Source organism: Leuciscus leuciscus (genome assembly GCF_965113295.1).
Source record: "Leuciscus leuciscus genome assembly, chromosome: 7".
Classification (NCBI taxonomy): domain Eukaryota; kingdom Metazoa; phylum Chordata; class Actinopteri; order Cypriniformes; family Leuciscidae; genus Leuciscus; species Leuciscus leuciscus.
Window position 1 is genome coordinate 17,684,984 of NC_138731.1, and position 18,847 is coordinate 17,703,830.

At 39.1% G+C, this 18,847-nt stretch overlaps 1 long non-coding RNA gene across 2 annotated transcripts in view; it reads left to right on the top strand.

Annotated features, from left to right (window-relative positions):
• The first annotated feature begins 974 nt into the window (after nucleotides 1-974).
• LOC309503191 overlaps nucleotides 975-18,847 on the top strand; it is a 34,451-nt gene continuing 16,578 nt past the window's right edge. Inside the window, exon 1 of one of the 2 annotated variants that reach the window (XR_014207548.1) lies at nucleotides 975-3,680. This is a non-coding gene — a long non-coding RNA (uncharacterized lncRNA). The remainder of the gene's footprint in view (nucleotides 3,681-18,847) is intronic. The other variant, XR_014207549.1, reaches the window with a different exon arrangement.

Here is an 18,847-nt window from a genome sequence, read left to right on the forward strand (position 1 = left end):
CAGCCACTGTTGGCATGGACACTTGTCAGGCTCTCATTGGGTTGCACGCCTACACAGGATGTGACACTGTAAGCGCTTTTGCAGGCAAAGGGAAGACAAAGGCACTTACACTCCTGATGAACAACAAAGAAACACAAGACACATTCTTGAAGTTGGGCCAGGAATGGGACCTCTCACCAGAACTGAGCAACAAACTGGAGGCATTTACATGTGTCCTCTATGCCCCCAAAGCATCAACCACCATGATCAACAAGCTCAGGTACCACCTTTTCTGTGCAAAGAAAGGTGAAATCGAGAGTCATCAACTCCCACCGTGCAAGGATAGCTTGAGGCAACACACACTGCGAGCTAACTATCAGGCTGGTATTTGGAAAAGATGTTTAGAAAAGGACCCACAAGTGCCAAGCCCTGTTGACAGAGGATGGACGATGGAGACAGAGGAGGAAGGTGAACAGTTGGTGCTGCACTGGATGGAAGGCCAGCCAGCACCTGAAGCTGTCCTGGATCTACTCGCCTGCAACTGCACAAAAAAAATGTTCACTCCCACAATGTATGTGTCTTGCAAATGGCCTCAGGTGCAGACATGTGTAAACTGACAGAGTGTGAAAACCAGGTGACCTGTGTAGAAAGTTCAGATGAAGACGAGGAAGACATGGAAAATGATGATGATTAGATAATAAAATAATGGACATCAACATACAAACCAGTCTTTGATTAAATATATTCACTTTACAACCTGTTTCTTTATTGACTTTAACAACTAATAGGTCTCCATCCTATTTGTCCATTCTATTCACTCTGTTCTATTTTGAAGACTTGTGCTGGCTGCACAAGTCTAATTTAAGGCTCTCAAAAAAAAAAAAAAAATAGTATGGGTATATTATACATTTTCTGAGTAATCAGAGTGCCTTGAGTATTGAAGTTGAGTATTGTGTCCGTGGTGTTCTTTCATGCCACAGGGATAAAAGAAAGCATACAGTTTAGGTGGAAATTGTGAAAAAATGTGTGTTATTTCTGGTTTAAAGAAGTCATGTGACCTCTGTGTTTGTCAGACAGATTCAGTACTGGGCTTAAATGAAAGCCTAAAAGGTCCCCTTTCCAACGATACCAAGCACCATATTATAGAATATTGACAATATCCCTAGCATGAGCCTAAACCAGATATACATCATATTTCAAAAACAGAATTTATCTTAGGGGGTTAGTAACTTCATGAGCTGAAAAAAGTGATTTCGCTACCACCCCTGCACTGCTATCGTGATTTTTCTAGTACTAGGGGTGTATACCTTGCCAAAAAACAATGATAGCATTTGTCCCCCCGATGATACCGATCAACCCCCCTGGCTCATGGACTAATAGAGACTGTGTCTGTTCCCCGAATGAGGACATACAAAAACCTCCTAAACCCATTCAAGGGTAAAAATGTAATAGATGTTCAACAAATAAAAAACAGATATAATACGGATGAACAAATGATAAAGCTTGGGTTGCTGAATATTCGATCCCTTACTTTAAAAGCACTCATTGTTAATGATATGATTACAGACTATAATCTAGATGTGCTGTGTTTGACAGAAACCTGGCTAAAACCAAACGATTACATTACTTTAAATGAGTCCACCCCGCAAGATTACTGTTATAAACATGAACCTCGTCTGAAAGGCAAAGGGGGAGGTGTTGCTGTAATTTATAGTAATATCTTCAGAATTACTGAGAAGTCTTGTTTTAAATATAATTATTTTGAAGTGTTGTTGCTAAATGTAACACTATCTAGTTTAAATGATAAATCACGTTTAACATTTGTGCTGGCTTCTGTATACAGGCAACCAGGGCACCATACAGACTTTATCAAAGAATTTGCTGATTTTCTATCAGAGTTAGTATTGGCTGCAGATAAAGTACTAATTGTTGGTGATTTTAATATACATGTAGATAACGAAAAAGATGCATTGGGATTGGCATTTAAAGACATTCTGAACTCAATTGGAGTTAGACAACATGTGTCAGTACCTACTCATTCTCGTAATCATACTCTAGATCTAATATTATCACATGGAATCAATGTTGAGCTGCAGCAGAACTTCATTTAGCCAAAGCTGCAAAGTCGACTCCGTGTTACAAATATGTTTGACCTATCACGACCTATCACTTGCCACTAAACGACCTGCCACTAAAGATTGCTTTATTAATGATCTTCCTGATCAGTTTCATCATCTCAGCATCCCAGATATCTTAGAAGAACTAGATATTGTGACAGAAACTTTTAACTCTCTCTTTTCCAGCACTTTAGACACAGTTTATGGAAGTAAAATAATGGCAAATGTTTTTGAAACAAAAAAGCCTGTTGAATTGCACTACTTGTAAAAAATAGGCATTGCATTAACCATGTTTGCATTTTAATGCATTGTATTTTTAGGGCTTGCATTTTTATGGGCTGAAATTCAACATGGTTGAATATTTTTCAATTAAAAACATTTCAAACAAATTTTCATTATTAAAAATTCAAAAGTCCATATTCACCTTTCATATTTCACTTCCAAAATATTCAAACTGTTTAAAAATAAAACCTATAATATTCAACAGGTAATTTTCGGTCCATTTTATTTCGCTTTGCAAATTCGCTTCCACAAATTCAGTGGTTCAAATTCGACAGTAAATTCAACATTGACATCCAGGAACTGCAGGAAAAGCAGTAGGTTGCCGGGCATACTCTCCATCTGCTGTTAGTCAATCCCACCAGCAGGGGGTGCAAAAGTGTGTGTTGTTGACGAAGACCAGCAACAGTTAGAGCAAGCCATTCATTCATAAAACTCATTTACAGCAATGTTTTTTTTGTGTGTGTGTGTATTTGTGATTATTATGACGGTTGTTTTATGTTAAATTCAGTGTCTTCACGGTCACTCTTCCTGTGTAGCCTATATGCATCTTTCTCTACCATGAACGAGATTATAATGTTATTCCCCGATGCGGATGTATAGATCCAATGTTACATTTTTGAGGTGGACCTATTTCTCTTGGTTGTTTAGTTGCCTTAAATTTATATTGTGGCGATGTGCTGCATGCAGGCTATTAGGGTTTCCCTCAATACTTCAAGATTCCCCTGCTGGACGTATAAAACACTTAACGTAGCTTAAAGGGTTAGTTCACCCAAAAATGAAAATTCTGTCAGTAATTACTCACCCTCATGTTGTTCCAACCCCGTAAGACTTTCGTTCATCTTCGGAACACAAATTAAGATATTTTTGATGAAATCTGAGTGTTGGATCACTCCTCCACAGGTTTATGGACACTATAACTTGCTGGCCCAGAAAATGTATTAAATACATTGTTAATATAGTCCAAGTGACTCCAGTGGCTCAATCTTAAGTTTATAAAGCAACGAGAATACTTTTTGTGCGCAAAAACAAACAAAAATAACGACTTTATTCCACTTTTCATTTCCTTCTCTCTGGGCCTCAAGTCTTTTCACGTAGTGTAATAGCGTAGCGCGTCTGTGTTGCACGTCACCACGTAGGCTCACTATTGGGCGACGCTAGTCATGTGTGTGATACGTGGTGACGTGGTGAAAATATCTTAATTTGTGTTCCGAAGATGAACGAAAGTCTTACGGGGTTGGAACAACATGAGGGTGAGTAATTACTGACAGAATTTTCATTTTTGGGTGAACTAACCCTTTAAAGGTTGTATCAGTGATCTCAGGCCCAACATTTTTTTTTATCACATTCATCTAATCTTTCCTAACGATCCGCTAGCTGCCCGCCCCATAAGCATGCCGTAAAAAAAACGCGTCTCTGTAGGCAGCCTAGGCTCTGAGATCTGCACACAAAAACAATTGGTTTCACCAGCCACTCAAAACCAAAACAAATAGTGTTCCAACCAATCACCGACAGGAGGAGGGTGTTGTGAGGTTTTGAGCCAGCTTCTTCTTAGGAATCGTTAGGAAAGATTAGATGAATGTGATCTTTTTTGGGGGGGCCTGAAATCACTGATACAACCTATAATGGACTATTTACAGTGATATAAAAGACCAAACTCGCAGGCAAGCAGATGGACTCGCAAAGCTTAATGCTGAGCGTTTCCCAGTGATAGACTGGCATAAAGTTGGCTTGACGTTGGACATTTGCACATTTAGGGACCGCAAATTTCCTTTGGCACAGATGTGGTCCAGATAAACAGCTGAGCTGTGGCCCAGATTAGATTGTGTTTGCCGGCCCAGATATGGCCTGCATCTCCTTTGCCAGAACTGAACCAAAGGAGTGCCATAACTCCACCAAGCATGAGCCAAATAACACAATTTCATGTGGCCCACATGCAGCTGACAGTAGTAAAAGTCTTAACTCAAAGGTAAATGAAACACTCAACAACAAATGTACTCAAAACAATTTACTTTTGAAGTGTTTAAATAATTACAGCAAAACGGTTTTACTTACAGTAGTATTCAGTAGAAAACATTTCATAAAAACAAATATAATTACAGCAACTGATGAATTTAAATAATGTTAGCAGCAATACAACCTGAAAGCTAGAGCTGCAGGATAATGGGGAAAAAAAATTATTCATGTAAATTATTTCTTTTAATATTTTAATTTGCAATTATTAACAGATTAAACACCTCTGATTGACCACTGTATTAAAGTTTTTTCCCCAGTATATTTTCAAAAGGAATTGCAAATTGTATTTTTCAATATGTGGGCCATAATAATACCATAATTCCTTATGACAAATTATTTAGATTTATATATATATATATATATATATATATATATATATATATATATATATATATATATACTTTTCCACCAACCGGTTAAAATTTACAACACTGCATGTATTCTGCTTTAAAAAAGACATGCACACTCTAATGTAAAAACACACCGACACAGATAGCATAAATGTCATGTTTTAGTCCAAAGATGATGAAGAAGATTCAAATAGCAGTGTTTTTACTAACACAAAATAAACTCAGATAATCCACAATGATGCGAGACAGCGTGCAAGCACAAACACACAAACAATAATGGGCCAAGTACTGAATGCAAAGAGGAACTTAAATACACAGTGATAATGAACTAAATACAGATTGGTGTAGGCATGCACTGGTATGAGCATTTGACAGAATGATAATCTTAAGCAAAAATATTGTGATTACAGCTTTAAAACGTATGATTGAAACAATATGATTCGCAATATATAAAAAATAACTTCCTGTAAAAACACAATTAAAAAAATGCAGTCACTTAAGTGAGCCACAACACATGATCAGCTAATGACAAAAAAGAGGGAAAACCAGAATAGCTAACCCCATCCCCTGTAATTATTATTATTAATATTTTAATTTCATTAATAAAGACTGCAGTAATATACACTATTGTACCATAAATAAAAAATAGTATTTATAATGCTTTCATAATATAATAATAATAAAAATAACGTTACAATAATATTTGGATTGCTTCTGATAAACAATAATTATCTTTTTTTTTCTTTTTTTTTTTAGAACAGTAAAATTACAATACTAACATTTATGGATGTCAAAAGTTAAACCACTGAGCTTTTATTTTGACATAAAACCGCAGACATTTCTATTTGTTGACAAAAGATTTATAAACGATTCTTATTAGGGATGGTTGGTGTAAGTTGCCTTCCCAAATGCAAATTATAAGTGGCTCAAACACAGAGCACTTGCAGAGAAGCATTTACTGTGATGCAGTAAAAATCTTTAGTCGAGGGCAGCTCTACATGGATATAATAAAATTATGCCTGGGAAAGAAAATTTCAGCAGTCTTAGTGAGTTTGACTCATACATTGATAATTTGTGTTGTTAATTAGATGATGGAGTGAACAGTTTATTACTGTTGAAGTTTATTCTCCTGCATTATGTTGATTATTAGGGACAAGAAAATAGATTTTTTTTGTCAAATTTGAATGACATTTGAACATTTTTCGTTGAAGATTTCATTAACAAAATTAACACTACCATGCACAGGGTTGCCAGATTGCACAGATAAAGTAAAACACATGGCAGAAAATTTATCCATTTAAGAGAAAAGCTGTTTAGGGGATTTAAGCTCCGAACCATGAATTTGTGACTATTACTATTACTGAGATAACAGAAATGACAATACGATGTTCTGTAAAGCGGTTTTAAAAAGTTGTGTATTGTGCAAAGTGCTATACAAATAAAAATGACTTCAAAAAAGGTTCTCACCAATGACAACTTCCTTTACAACCAGCCGTTGGACACCAATCTTCCCATTGACTCCTCTTTATTGACGTATCATAACACGTGCCACAGCAGTTGTGAAAGTGGCTTTCAGCACTCTCCACACGGTGTCTTTCAGGTCAAAGCCACCAACCAGACCCAGATAGGTAATCTGATAGGAAAAAACCCTTTGTGTAAGTGGTTGAAATATGCATTAAAATAGACCACCCTAAAATGAAAATGCTGTTATATTAAAAAAAATAACAACAATAAACTATCACTTACTCCATCTGAAACCATTTTCTAGGTTTTTAATATGGAAATTCTTGTCACTGCCCCACCCATACCGCACATTAGGGCTGGGCGGTAGGACAATATATACCATAGCAATAGTATATAATTATCGTTAGAAATGTTGCTATATCGTGTAAAACATATACGTGTAGCACAGCACTATTGAAACTTTAGCAATGAAACGCATGTACGAGAGAATAATGTGCAGGACATACTTGATGTTAAAAAGAGTTAAAGGGATAGTTCACCCAAAAATGAAAATTACCCCATGATTTACTCTCCCTCAAGTCATCCTAGGTGTATTTGACATTCTTCTTTCAGACGAATTCAATCAGAGTTATATAAAAAAAAATGTCCTGGCTCTTCTGAGCTTTATAATGGCAGTGAATGGCCGTTTCAGTTGTGAAGTCCATCGAAGCGCATCCATCCATGATTAAAGTGCTCCACACAGCTCTGGGGGGTTAATAAAGGCCCGAAGCGAACGAAGCGATGCGTTTGTGTAAGAAAAATATACATTTTTAAAACTTTATCAACTTAAAATAACTAGCTTCTGGCAGACAGACGTACGCATCGATTTACGGCGAAAGAGGAACACTTGATGATAGGATAGTTATTTTAGTCAATCAAGTTTTAAATATGGATATTTTTCTTACACAAACTCATGGTTTCGCTTCAGAAAGCTTTTATTAACCCCCCAGAGCCGTGAGGATTACTTTAATCATGGATGGATGCACTGGACAGAATATATGAACAGAAAAAGCCGTTCACTGCCATTATCAAGCTTGGAACAGACATTTTTCAATATGACTCTGATTGTGTTCGTCTGAAAGAAGAATGTCATATACACCTAGGATGACTTGAGGGTGAGTAAATCATGGGCTAATTTTCATTTTTTGGTGAACTATCCCTTAAGCACAATAAATCAAGAAAAATAACTTAAAGTGGTGCACATGCTGACTTACACAGCTAAAGTGCACACAATTCAGTTATCTTTCTTTTGTCAAAATTACCATAGTGTGGAGTATTCATGTAAACAGTTGGTTATATAATGAATTACTAATTTATTTATTAGGTAATAAAGACGTGATTAAAAAAATAAAATAATTCAACAGTAGTAATTATTAGGTCCATAGACAACTAAAAACAAACACATATTCAGCATACAATAAATAAGTTGCAAAAAAATTAATTGTGCAGGGCACGTGAGGTTGACTCGACTTGGCATTTTGATATTTCTGTGTTTATTTGGCCGTTTAGGCGCGCAGTCAAAGACAAAGGCTACTATGCTTGTCCGTGTTGCGCTCGGAGCGCGCGCACAGCATCCTGTCAGTAGAATTAATTTCTCTTTTGCGGCTTATCGCGCTTTTAATATTTCTTTTAAACATTAAGCACATCCTGCTCTTTTTCTTTCTCATTCATTCATGTTTTTTTTATTAATTACTATAAACAGAATCGTCAACTGAAATCTGCGCGGATTATCAAAAATACGACACATTTATCATAGGACATAAAGGGTCTCTGCGGCAAAAGTGAAAGTACCAGCAGCCAGCGGGTGAAATGTTTCGAAATGTCTCTTTGCACAGCAAAGCACCCGTTTCAATAAAAGGATATATTAAAGTTTATATAAGTTAGCCTATTACATTTTCGCTGCTGTTCTAAAATGGTTTTCGCCATTACCTTAAACAAGCTGCAGCCGCTTGAATCCCAGTTTTTTCCCCAATCCTTTTTCTGCAGAGAGCCTATCTCTGTTGATGTGTCTTAAAAAAATTTTATCGATCGTTTCTTTTTAAAGGGTGAGAGCCATAGGTTCCCAACCACTGGTATACACGAATCAATTGATTAAAGGTGGTATCAGTGATTTCAGACCCAAAAATATTTTTGTCACATTCATCTAATCTTTCCTAACGATCCGCTAGCTGCCCGCCTCATAAGCATGCCGTCAAAAAACCGCGTCTCTGTAGGCAGCCTAGGCTCTGAGATCTGCACACAAAAACAAATGGTTTAGCCAAACACTCAAAACCAAAACAAATAGTGTTCCAACCAATCACCGACAGGGGGAGGGTGTTGTGAGGTTTTGAGCCAGCTTTTTCTTCAGCTCTGACTTCGCGTGCAGCCGTGCACGAGCACAAAACCTCCCTCTGTCGGTGATTGGTTGGAACAATATTTGTTTTGGTCTCATGGCAAACTGCCATGAGACTGGGGTGGTCTGACAGGGTGGGGGGCGCGGCATCACGATGGTGGCTTTCCATCGTGATGTCGGTCAGCCATCACGATCGTTTATATACTGTCTATGATCACGATGGACGATGATATCGTGGAGGGCGTGTCTGAAGCTTGGTGTTGACACAATTGTCAGTGACAGCCAATCACATTACTTCCAGCTTGGACTGCAACGCGCTAGTATATTTGCATAAAGGCGATCTGATTGGCTGAAGCCTTCGTTAGTGCCAGAGCCATAGAGAGAAAGAGTTGCACTCCCATAGACCTCCGTTGTAAAAAATGGCGGCGCTTTTAACCGCCTACTTCCGGGTTTTGAAGATCGGATTAGTTCCAAACACTGTCATTTGGGCGTTGGCACCATTCACTTACATTGCTGCGCGTAAGTTGCTGAAATATCGACCTCTTTTGAATTGTCAACTGTCTATATTGTATCAATTTGTCAAATTTGTCAAAATGTCAACATATCAATTATCAATGTATTTGCGATGCTTATACTGATCTTCATTTGTATATGCACAGCGTAATTATTTATATTTTATGTTGGTTGTTTCAACCAATTTTCAAGCACTGCCTGCTAGCTAGTTAGCTAGCACGACTTTGTCAGCTGTGACAGTAAGAGTTCTGTAATGAATTGCTACCACCTTTATAGCAACTTTTATTTTATTAAATTTTTTGGGATATACTAACTTTTCATTATGTTTTGTTGTCTTGAGTGAAGCGGCTTATATTATGAGAATAATGCTGGACCTCTAGGATTGTTATGGCCATCACCAGTCCTGTCTGTTTCATGGATCACCTGCCCCTGGTTTTTATTTTTCTTGTTCACACACAAGCACACATTTTTGTTGTCTGTCATTGTTTAATAAAAAATATTTTATTTGAAAACCTTCATTTGTATCAGCCATGCTTAATTGATGTCTCAATAGCTGTAACAGAAGTTACAAGTGTTTTGTTAGTTAATTGCTTAAGTTACTTGGATTGAGTTACAGCTACCCTTCTACTCTGTACACTAACCCAGAGCCATAGAGAAAAATCTTCACTCTGCACTTACCTATAGACCCAAACATAAAAGCGTTTTATAGTTTTGATAATATGTGTATGGCTTAATCTTAAAATTATATTCTTAGTCTTAACATGATCATGTTTCACGTTGTGGTCCTGGGGGTGGCCACTTTCATCAGAAGAAGTGAGCTAGCTTCTAAGCGAATTCTGAACGGACCGCCACGGCAAAGAGTATAGAAGCCCAAGAGGCGAAACTCTGTTGTGTTATGGGTAACAGTCTGTAGATGGCGCTGCGGAGGCGCGTCCGCCATTATGGACTGAAAGCTGCTGAAATCGTTAGCGGTAATAGATGGTGGTGTCTGATTAATTACTGAGATCTTATGGCACCACTTCCATTTTAGTACTGTTTATAGTTCATGTGTGCACTTGCTAGATTGCACATCTTTTTTGTACCTTTCCGCCTGTAATAGGACATTCACAGATTGTTTTTGTTCTTGCCATTGAAACGTTCACTGTGTGCACTTTCACTGAAGATGTTGAAAAAACAAGTTGTTAATATTTTTGTGATATTCTATGTAAAAGATTAACTGTCTTTAGAAATGTTCATTTATAATTTTATTTATTTATTTTTCCAAATCATATATATGGTGATGTTCACTAATTTCAATATCAACATTTGAATAAATATCTTATTACTGTGTGTCTGCCTATATATTATTTCATGAATTTCTGTTATTCATATAACAAGGAAAATGCATAATAGAACATAAATATTGATAGATTAAAGGTTTGCAGTAATTTTATAATTGTATCTTTGCAAACCGTAAGTGGTAGGCTAATGAAGCCGATTCGGTGGGGGACATACCCTTCCGAAAAAGTACTATAGGAATCTTATAGTATTTTGGGACAAAATATTATAGTAATCTTATAGGAATACTATAGTAATGTGGGACATACTATAGAAGTATGATAAGACTACTATAGAAATACTATAGCAGCTTTAAAATATTATAGAGGTATTACAGAACATCACAGAAGTGTATGGCTCGTTTCCACTGAGCGGTACGGTACGGAACGGTACGCATTTATTTGCGCTTCCACTATCTGAATGGTAGGCTACCAAAATAATACCTCTATAATATCCTAGAGCCGCTATAGTATTTCTATAGTCTTATAGTACTTCTATAGTAATATTTTGTCCCAAAATACTATTTTCCTAAGGGTAATTAGGCCATGCATAACCAACACATAGACGTAACATTTTCTGTAATTTAACGTCATTTAACGTCGGTCATCCTCATTAATGTATTTTAAATTGTTTTCATATTTAGATATGACGGCAAGAAAAAATTAAGTTGTTTGTCGTGTCTTTTAAATAATGACTCTGGATTCGAACTGTATGAACGTGTTTACTTTACTTTCTTTAGGCAACATTAAACATACATAACAACTCACTGGCGCTTCCTCGTCGCCACTCTCGTGACATCATCAACATTGCGTCAACCTAGAACACCATAGCAACAACACCACATCTCCCCTTTCTAGAGATCAAAGGGTAGACTACCTTTGTCTCAACAGACCTTAGAGGATTATTCTGCCTCTTTTGCTGGAAGGTCTGCTCCTATCTAATACTTAAACAAACCAAGTAATTATAACATTTGTCTTCATATTTCGAACAATCTTTTTTTTCTAGTATGTACATTAAGTGGCAATGCATTTGTAACTATAATGCAATAGTAAACCACACACTTGTTTACAGGTTCAAGGGTGCGACTCAGTGAATGTATCTGAGGACTGATCTTGTGTATCACTTTTATCATCCTTAGCTGACGCTTGCATAGATACCAGATGGTGGCGATTACGTCTCACAGTCCCATGCTGCGTATTCACAAGGTAAGACTGTGGAGCAAAGTGACTGGCAACAATCGTTCCTGATTCTTTAGCATCAGACACCCAGACTTCTTCTCCTGGCTGTAGTGTGCTGAGTTTTCTAGCTCTGTGATGTTTATTGAAGCGCTCTGCATCTGCACTCTTTCTTCCCTTCTCTTTTCTGAAAATTGCATCCATATCAGGGAGTGCTGGATCTAGCAATGATGGGAGTGTGGGCACAGTTGTTCGCAGCCTTCTTCCCATAAGAAGCTGAGCTGGGCTGTACCCATTCTGCAAGGGAGTAGCACGATATGCTAGGAGAGCAAGGTAAGGGTCATTAGCTTTCTTGAAAAGAGCTTTTATTGTCTTGACCGCACGTTCAGCCTCTCCATTGCTCTGGGGAAACTTTGGGCTGCTAGTAACGTGGACAAATCCATACGAAGCAGCAAAGGATGCAAATGAGTGCCCAGAGAATTGTGGCCCGTTGTCTGTAATTAGCGTCTCTGGAACTCCATGCCGTGCGAATATGGACTTCATGTGGACAATGACGTCAGTAGACCTGCTGGGTGATAACTGAGCAATCTCCACATACCTGGAATAGTAATCCACCACAAGCAGGTACGTTTTAGTTCCCAGCATGAATAAATCAGCCCCTAACCTTTGCCAGGGTCTGTCTGGAAACTGAGTGGGCATGAGTGGTTCTTTTGGGTTTATTCTCTCCTTGAGGCATGTCCTGCAGTTGAGCACCATTTCCTTCAGCTGATTACTTAACCCTGGCCACCATACTGATTGTCTTGCCCGCTCTCTGCATTTTACAAGTCCTAAGTGCCCCTCATGCAACTTGCTAAGGACACCATTTCTCATGGCGGCTGGAATGACCAGCCTCGTGCCTCTCAGCAACAGGTCGTCCTGCACAGTTAAGAGAGCCCGTTCTGCCCAGTAACGCTTCAGTATTGGATCTCTCCGGCTGTGCTCTGTCCACCCTTCAACACACAGTTTCATCACACTGGAACATACATTGTCATTCTTTAAGTCTTCTCTCAGCTGTCCCAGGTAGGTTGTGCTTGCTGGCAAATTGCCCATGATAGAGTCAACATAAATGTTAGTGTCCTCCCAAAACTCTCTCTCTTCATGAAGCTCACACTGCTTTACCGGAGCACGTGATAGAGTGTCAGCTACCCACAAATCCTTTCCTGGCACGTGAATAATGGAGTAGGAGTAACGCATCAGTCGCATTTTGAACCTCTGGATACGAGGAGGGAGAGCATCCAGAACTTGTGATCCTAAGAGACTCAGTAATGGCTTGTGGTCAGTTTCCAATGCGAAATGTTTGCCAATGAGAAAGTGCTTGAATCTTTCGCATGCCCATGTGAGCCCCAAGGCTTCTTTCTCCACTTGCGCATATCTCTGCTCAGTCTGAGTAAGAGATCTTGACGCATAAGCTATTGGCTTCCAACCTTCTGGCCACCTCTGCAGTAGGACGGCTCCCAGTCCGTAGGACGAAGCATCCGCTGACACTTTACAGTCTCTATTCGCGTCATAGATGGCAAGAACAGGGGGGGGACGACAATACGTCTTTCAGAGCCTGGAACGCATTGGCTTGTTCAATGCCCCAAATCCAGCAGTTCTTTTTCGACAGCAGGTCACGTAGAGCTTTGTCTTTATCCGCCAGTTGGGGAATAAACTTCCCAAGCTGATTTACCATCCCCAGGAAGCTCCGCAATTCACTCACATTTGAGGGCTCCGTCATGTCCCTGATGGCTGCTGTTTTCATTGGGTCTGGGCTAATGCCATCGGCAGAAATAATGTGCCCTAAAAAGTGTACTGTCCACTTTGACAACTTACACTTCTCGACATTAAGGGTCATGCCTGCCTTTTGCATTTTCCTCAGTACTGCATGCAAACGGGTGTCATGTTCCTCCCTTGTTCTCCCCCACACCAGAACATCATCAATATGACACACCGTGCCTTCCAGTCCTTCAGTGACCTCTGTAGCCATTCTATTCTGGAAGTGTTCTGGCGCAGATGATATTCCGAAAGGAAGCCGTTTGAAGAAGTAACGGCCAAATGGGGTTATGAACGTTGTGTAGCGCGCAGAATCCTCTGACAATGGTATCTGCCAGAATCCCATATTGGCATCTAACTTACTGAAGATCTGCGCTCCAGCAAGCATTCCTAACATCTGTTCTACTGATGGCAGGATGTATTTTTCCCGGCGAACTGACTCATTTAACTTGGAGAGGTCTACGCATATCCGAACAGCACCTAACTTCTTTGGGACCACCACCATGCCGGCACACCAGTCTGCTGATTACCCCCAATGTCTCCATACGGCCCAGCTCTTCTTTAACTTTATTCATTAAAGGTAACGGGATACGTCTTGGGGTTTTAAGAGAGAATGGAGAAGCCCCCGGTTTGAGCCTGATAACATATGGCTGTCGTACTTCTCCCAGACCGCTGCACAATTTTGGATAAAGTGCCTTTAATATTTCCATATAAATGTTATCTAATCGTGCCACAAGCTCGAGCTTTGCAATAGCCGGTCTGCCCAGAAGTGCAGTGTGCAGATTTCTGATTATGTACACATCTTCCTCAGACTGTTTCTCACCTCTCTTCAACAGCAGACTAGTAACTCCAACAACATCTAAGGGAACTTGCCCTGGACCAAGCAATGGCCTTGTTGCATCCTTGAGGGTAGGTAGGTCTTTATTAAAAATCTCCTCAAACACCTCTACTGGAATGACAGTGACATCCGCGCCGGTATCAATCTTAAACGGCACACGTTTGTGTCTAATGTCTAAGTCCACCATCCATGGTTCGCCAGTACCTGTGATGCTGCCAAGAAATATAGGGTCCCCCTCGCACACTTCACGCACAGTTTTAGATGATGTGCACACCCGCTTGTAGTGGCCTTTTTTCCCACAGGAGTGACATTTTACGTCATTTGCTGGACAGTCACGCTTTGCGTGTGCTGGGGAGCTACCACACTTATGGCACTGGTTGCTATTCATCTTAATGGAGTGTGCTATATGTGATTTTTGTTTAGGACCATTTCCTTTTTGGGGTCTCCCCAAGTTATACTTTCCTTTGTACACTCTGTCGACAGAGCCCGCATCTGTAGCCACAGTGTCTGTCACACTTCTCAGCGGAGCTTGCTGTCGTTTCACCTCCTCACTTTGCCGCGCCATTGCGATTGCTTTTTCCAAGGTCAGCTCATGATCCAGCTGCATACGCTCAGAAAGCCGTTTGTCCGCCAACCCCACGACGAGCCGGTCCCGAATAAGCTCGTCATGTAATGCTAAATAATTACAATGTTCAGCCAGAGCATACAAAGCTGTCACAAATGAATCAACAGTCTCATTTTCATCCTGTTTACGCATATTGAAACGTGCCCGTTCGTAAATTACATTTCTTCTCCCAACGAAATGTGCCTCAAAACCTGCTTTCACTGCGTCATACTTTGTTTTGTCAGCGTCTGCCAGTGGTAACCCACGGAGAATATCATCCGCCTCATCTCCCATGCAGTAAATGAAAGTATTCACCTGATTTTCATCCGAGTTTTCTTGCAAGTTGCTCGCCAATCGGAACCGTTCAAACCTCCGGATCCATTTTGCCCATTCTTGTGGTTTAGAGAAGTCGAACGGCTCGGGCGGCCGTATGCTGAATGTAGCGCTCGGTCCCGCTGCTCTCGGTGCAGCGACCGCATTATCTCCGCCATCCATTTCAGCTCGCCCGTTCCTCCCACGTATTCGGGCCTCGCGAGCAAAACTAAATCAGGTAACACGTCAAACTACAGCACTTCTGACACCATGTCGTGTCTTTTAAATAATGACTCTGGATTCGAACTGTATGAACGTGTTTACTTTACTTTCTTTAGGCAACGTTAAACATACATAACAACTCACTGGCGCTTCCTCGTCGCCACTCTCGTGACATCATCAACATTGCGTCAACCTAGAACACCATAGCAACAACACCACATGTTAAGTTTTTGTTATGTTAAGTTGGTTCAGTGCCATTGACTCCCATTATTTTTCGGCGTTTTCCTTCAGTTTTCAGTCCATAATAGCGGCCGCACCGTCACGTCATGGGGGCAACTGTTGCTATGGAGCGTTCTATTGAGTTTCGCCTCTTGGGCTTCTATACTCTTTGGTAACGGCAGACCTCTTTGCGTGATCACGAAGGTAGGCTAATGGCTGAATCGGAATTTATAAGCAAAATCACGGGAATCAATAGTACAGCCCAGTTGTGCTAAAATAAATATCATGAGACGTCCATCATCAGATGAATGATATGGAAAAGTTAAGTTAGAGCCGCTAAAGCCAGTGCTACTACCCATGCGAACATGAACACTAAGCTTTTCCCTCCAAAAATATAGCCTAAAACTTATCTCCAAATGCAAAACTGACATTAACAAAATGCAATAACAGCTGAAAAAGTACTTGGGTGTGTGTTTTATTTTATATTTACCGTTCAATAATGCAATCGCTGCTGTCTGTCCCATAGAAGAACTTGACAGCCAGCGTATGTTTTGGAACTATAGGGGCTTACATGAACCACGTGACAGCCATAGCGGCGACATCAAAGAGTGTCGCAACTCTTTCTCTCTATGGCTCTGGTTAGTGCTTGAAAAGTTGAAAATGTTTCAACTGACACAATGGCCCCAAAATTCAGTTCGGCAACACATGACATCAGCCATTCAAAGTAAATGACAAAAATTGTTAGCGCTTCGCCCTGTGTGAATGCACCGTTATAGCTTTAATAAGAACAGATTTATATTTAGTTCATACAGGGAAGACTATTAAATATTTTTTTTACATATGATTTTTTTATTTCTTTACTGTTTCTAACTACTAGGCAACATTCTATTTCTTACCAATTCTGATTTAGCATCAGGGTTCATCTTCAGCTCAGCCTCCAAGCACTGGAGAGACTACATCTTTTACAGGAAGACGATCTCTGAACTTGGCCCCATCATGGACATCAGGCTTTGGGTGATGTGTTGACTGTAGAATTCTCATAATTGTATTTTGATGGTCGAGAAGCATTTCTTGTTTTGTCAATATCTCCCTCAGCAAAACTGAAAGAAATTAACATGCATATTAGCTGACTGACACATCAATCAAGCCAATGTGTTGCATTAGGACTTGATATATTTTCCAGAACAGTTTAGATAATTAAATAGATTCTTTTCTAAATGCCATATGTCCAAAGAACATTATTCTCTACAACCATTCATCGTAGCTATTAATCAAGAGTATTAAACCTGTGTTAACTTTAAAGGATTAGTTCACCTCAAAATGAAAATTTCCTGATAATTTACTCACCCCAATGCCATCCAAGATGTTCATGTCTTTCTTTCTTGAACATAAACATCTTGGATGACATTGGGGTGAGTAAATTATAAGGACATTTTCATTTTGAGGTGAACTAATCCTTTAAAGTTGCACAATTGTATAACATACTTTGTAGTGGTTGGTTTCTCCTTAGGACAGATTCTGAGCCTGCTGGCTTTAAGTAATCCAACTCTGTTGGAGGCTGACTTTTGGGCAAGTTATCTAAACTTGGCTGGCTATTTGGCTGGAAGAGAGATGGTTGGTAACTTGTTTGTTGCAGACTAGCTGGCTGGTAGAGAGGTGGTTGTTGATTTGCTGGTGGCTGACTAGCTAGCTGTTGGAGAGGTGGTTGGCTCCATGCTGCTGGCTGACTAGCTGTCTGGTAGAAAGGTGGTTGATCACAAGCTGATGACTGACTTGCTGGCTGGTAGAAAGGTGGTTGTTGATTTGCTGGTGGCTGACTAGCTAGCTGTTGGAGAGGTGTTTGGCTCCATGCTGGTCGCTGACTAGCTGGCTGGTAAAGGTGATGGGTCACATGCTGGTTGTTTACTTGCTGGCTGGTAGAGAGAGGGTTGTTGAATCACTGGTGGCTGAATAGCTGTCTGACAGAGAGGAGGCTGCTGTCTTTCTGAAGAGGGGCTTCGAGTTGACTGACTAAATGTTTGAAATGCTGGTGGCTTAATTCCAAGGCTTTCAAATTTTGCCCTTCATTATCATCATCACTGTCACTCAAAAGTTTAAAGTTTTGAAGTCTAAAGCTTTTCCTTTCATAGAAAAATAAAAATTGACACAAGGTTACTATTGCCATTTACTGAAAGAGATATTTGCTAAATAAAAAATAAAAAAAACATAATAATAACAATAAAATAAAACTCAAAACAGAATAAAAAACTCATTTGGAAAAGAGAAATGTTTGCTTACGTAATTCGTCTAGGTTTTTTAGCCCCACTCTCTGTATCAGACAATGTCAGAGAACATTTCTGCTTCAGGCAGTTTTTTCCTGGCATCATCATAGTTGTCTAAAACACACATGCAAGACTAAATGACAACCACATAGTCTAAATAGCCCCTTTCACACATACAGTCTTTACTGGTAAGCTACGGGTAAATTAACGTTTACATTAAAATAATGTTGTCAACTTGGACATATGAAACTAAGGCAGAAAACAGTTCAGAATTTAAAGGGATAGTTCACCCCAAATTTTACATTACACTACCGTTCAAAAGTTTGGGGTCAGTAAGATTTTTTATTGTTTTTAAAAGAAGTATCTTCTGCTCACCAAGGCTGCATTTATTTGATAAAAAACAATAAAAGAAACAGTAATATTTTGAAATATTATGACAATTTAAAATGACTGTTTTCTATGTGAATAATAGTAAAGTGTAATTTATTCCTGTGATCAAAGCTGAATTTTCAGCATCAATACTCCAGTTTTCAGTGTCACATGATCCTTCAGAAATCATTCTAATATGATGATTTGATGCTCAATAAACATTCATTATTATTATCAATGTTGAAATCAGTTGTGTACAAATTGTTTTTTAAATTCTTTGATGAATAGAAAGTTCAAAAGAACAGCATTTATTTAAAATAGAATATTTTCTAACATTATAAATGTCTTTACTGTAACTTTTGATCAGTTTAAATTATCCTCGATGAATAAAAGTATTGATTTATTTGATTTATTTCCCCCAAAAATAAAATGAAAATTCTTACTGACCCCAAACTTTTGAACGGTAGTGTTTAACGTTACAAAAGCTTTAGATTTCAGATAAATGCTGTTCTTTTGAACTTTTTATTCATTATAGCATCATGAAATAAAAATGTAAATAACTGTTTTCAACATTGATAATAATCATAAATGTTTCTTGAGCATCAAATCATCGTATTAGAATGATTTCTGAAGGATCATGTGACACTGAA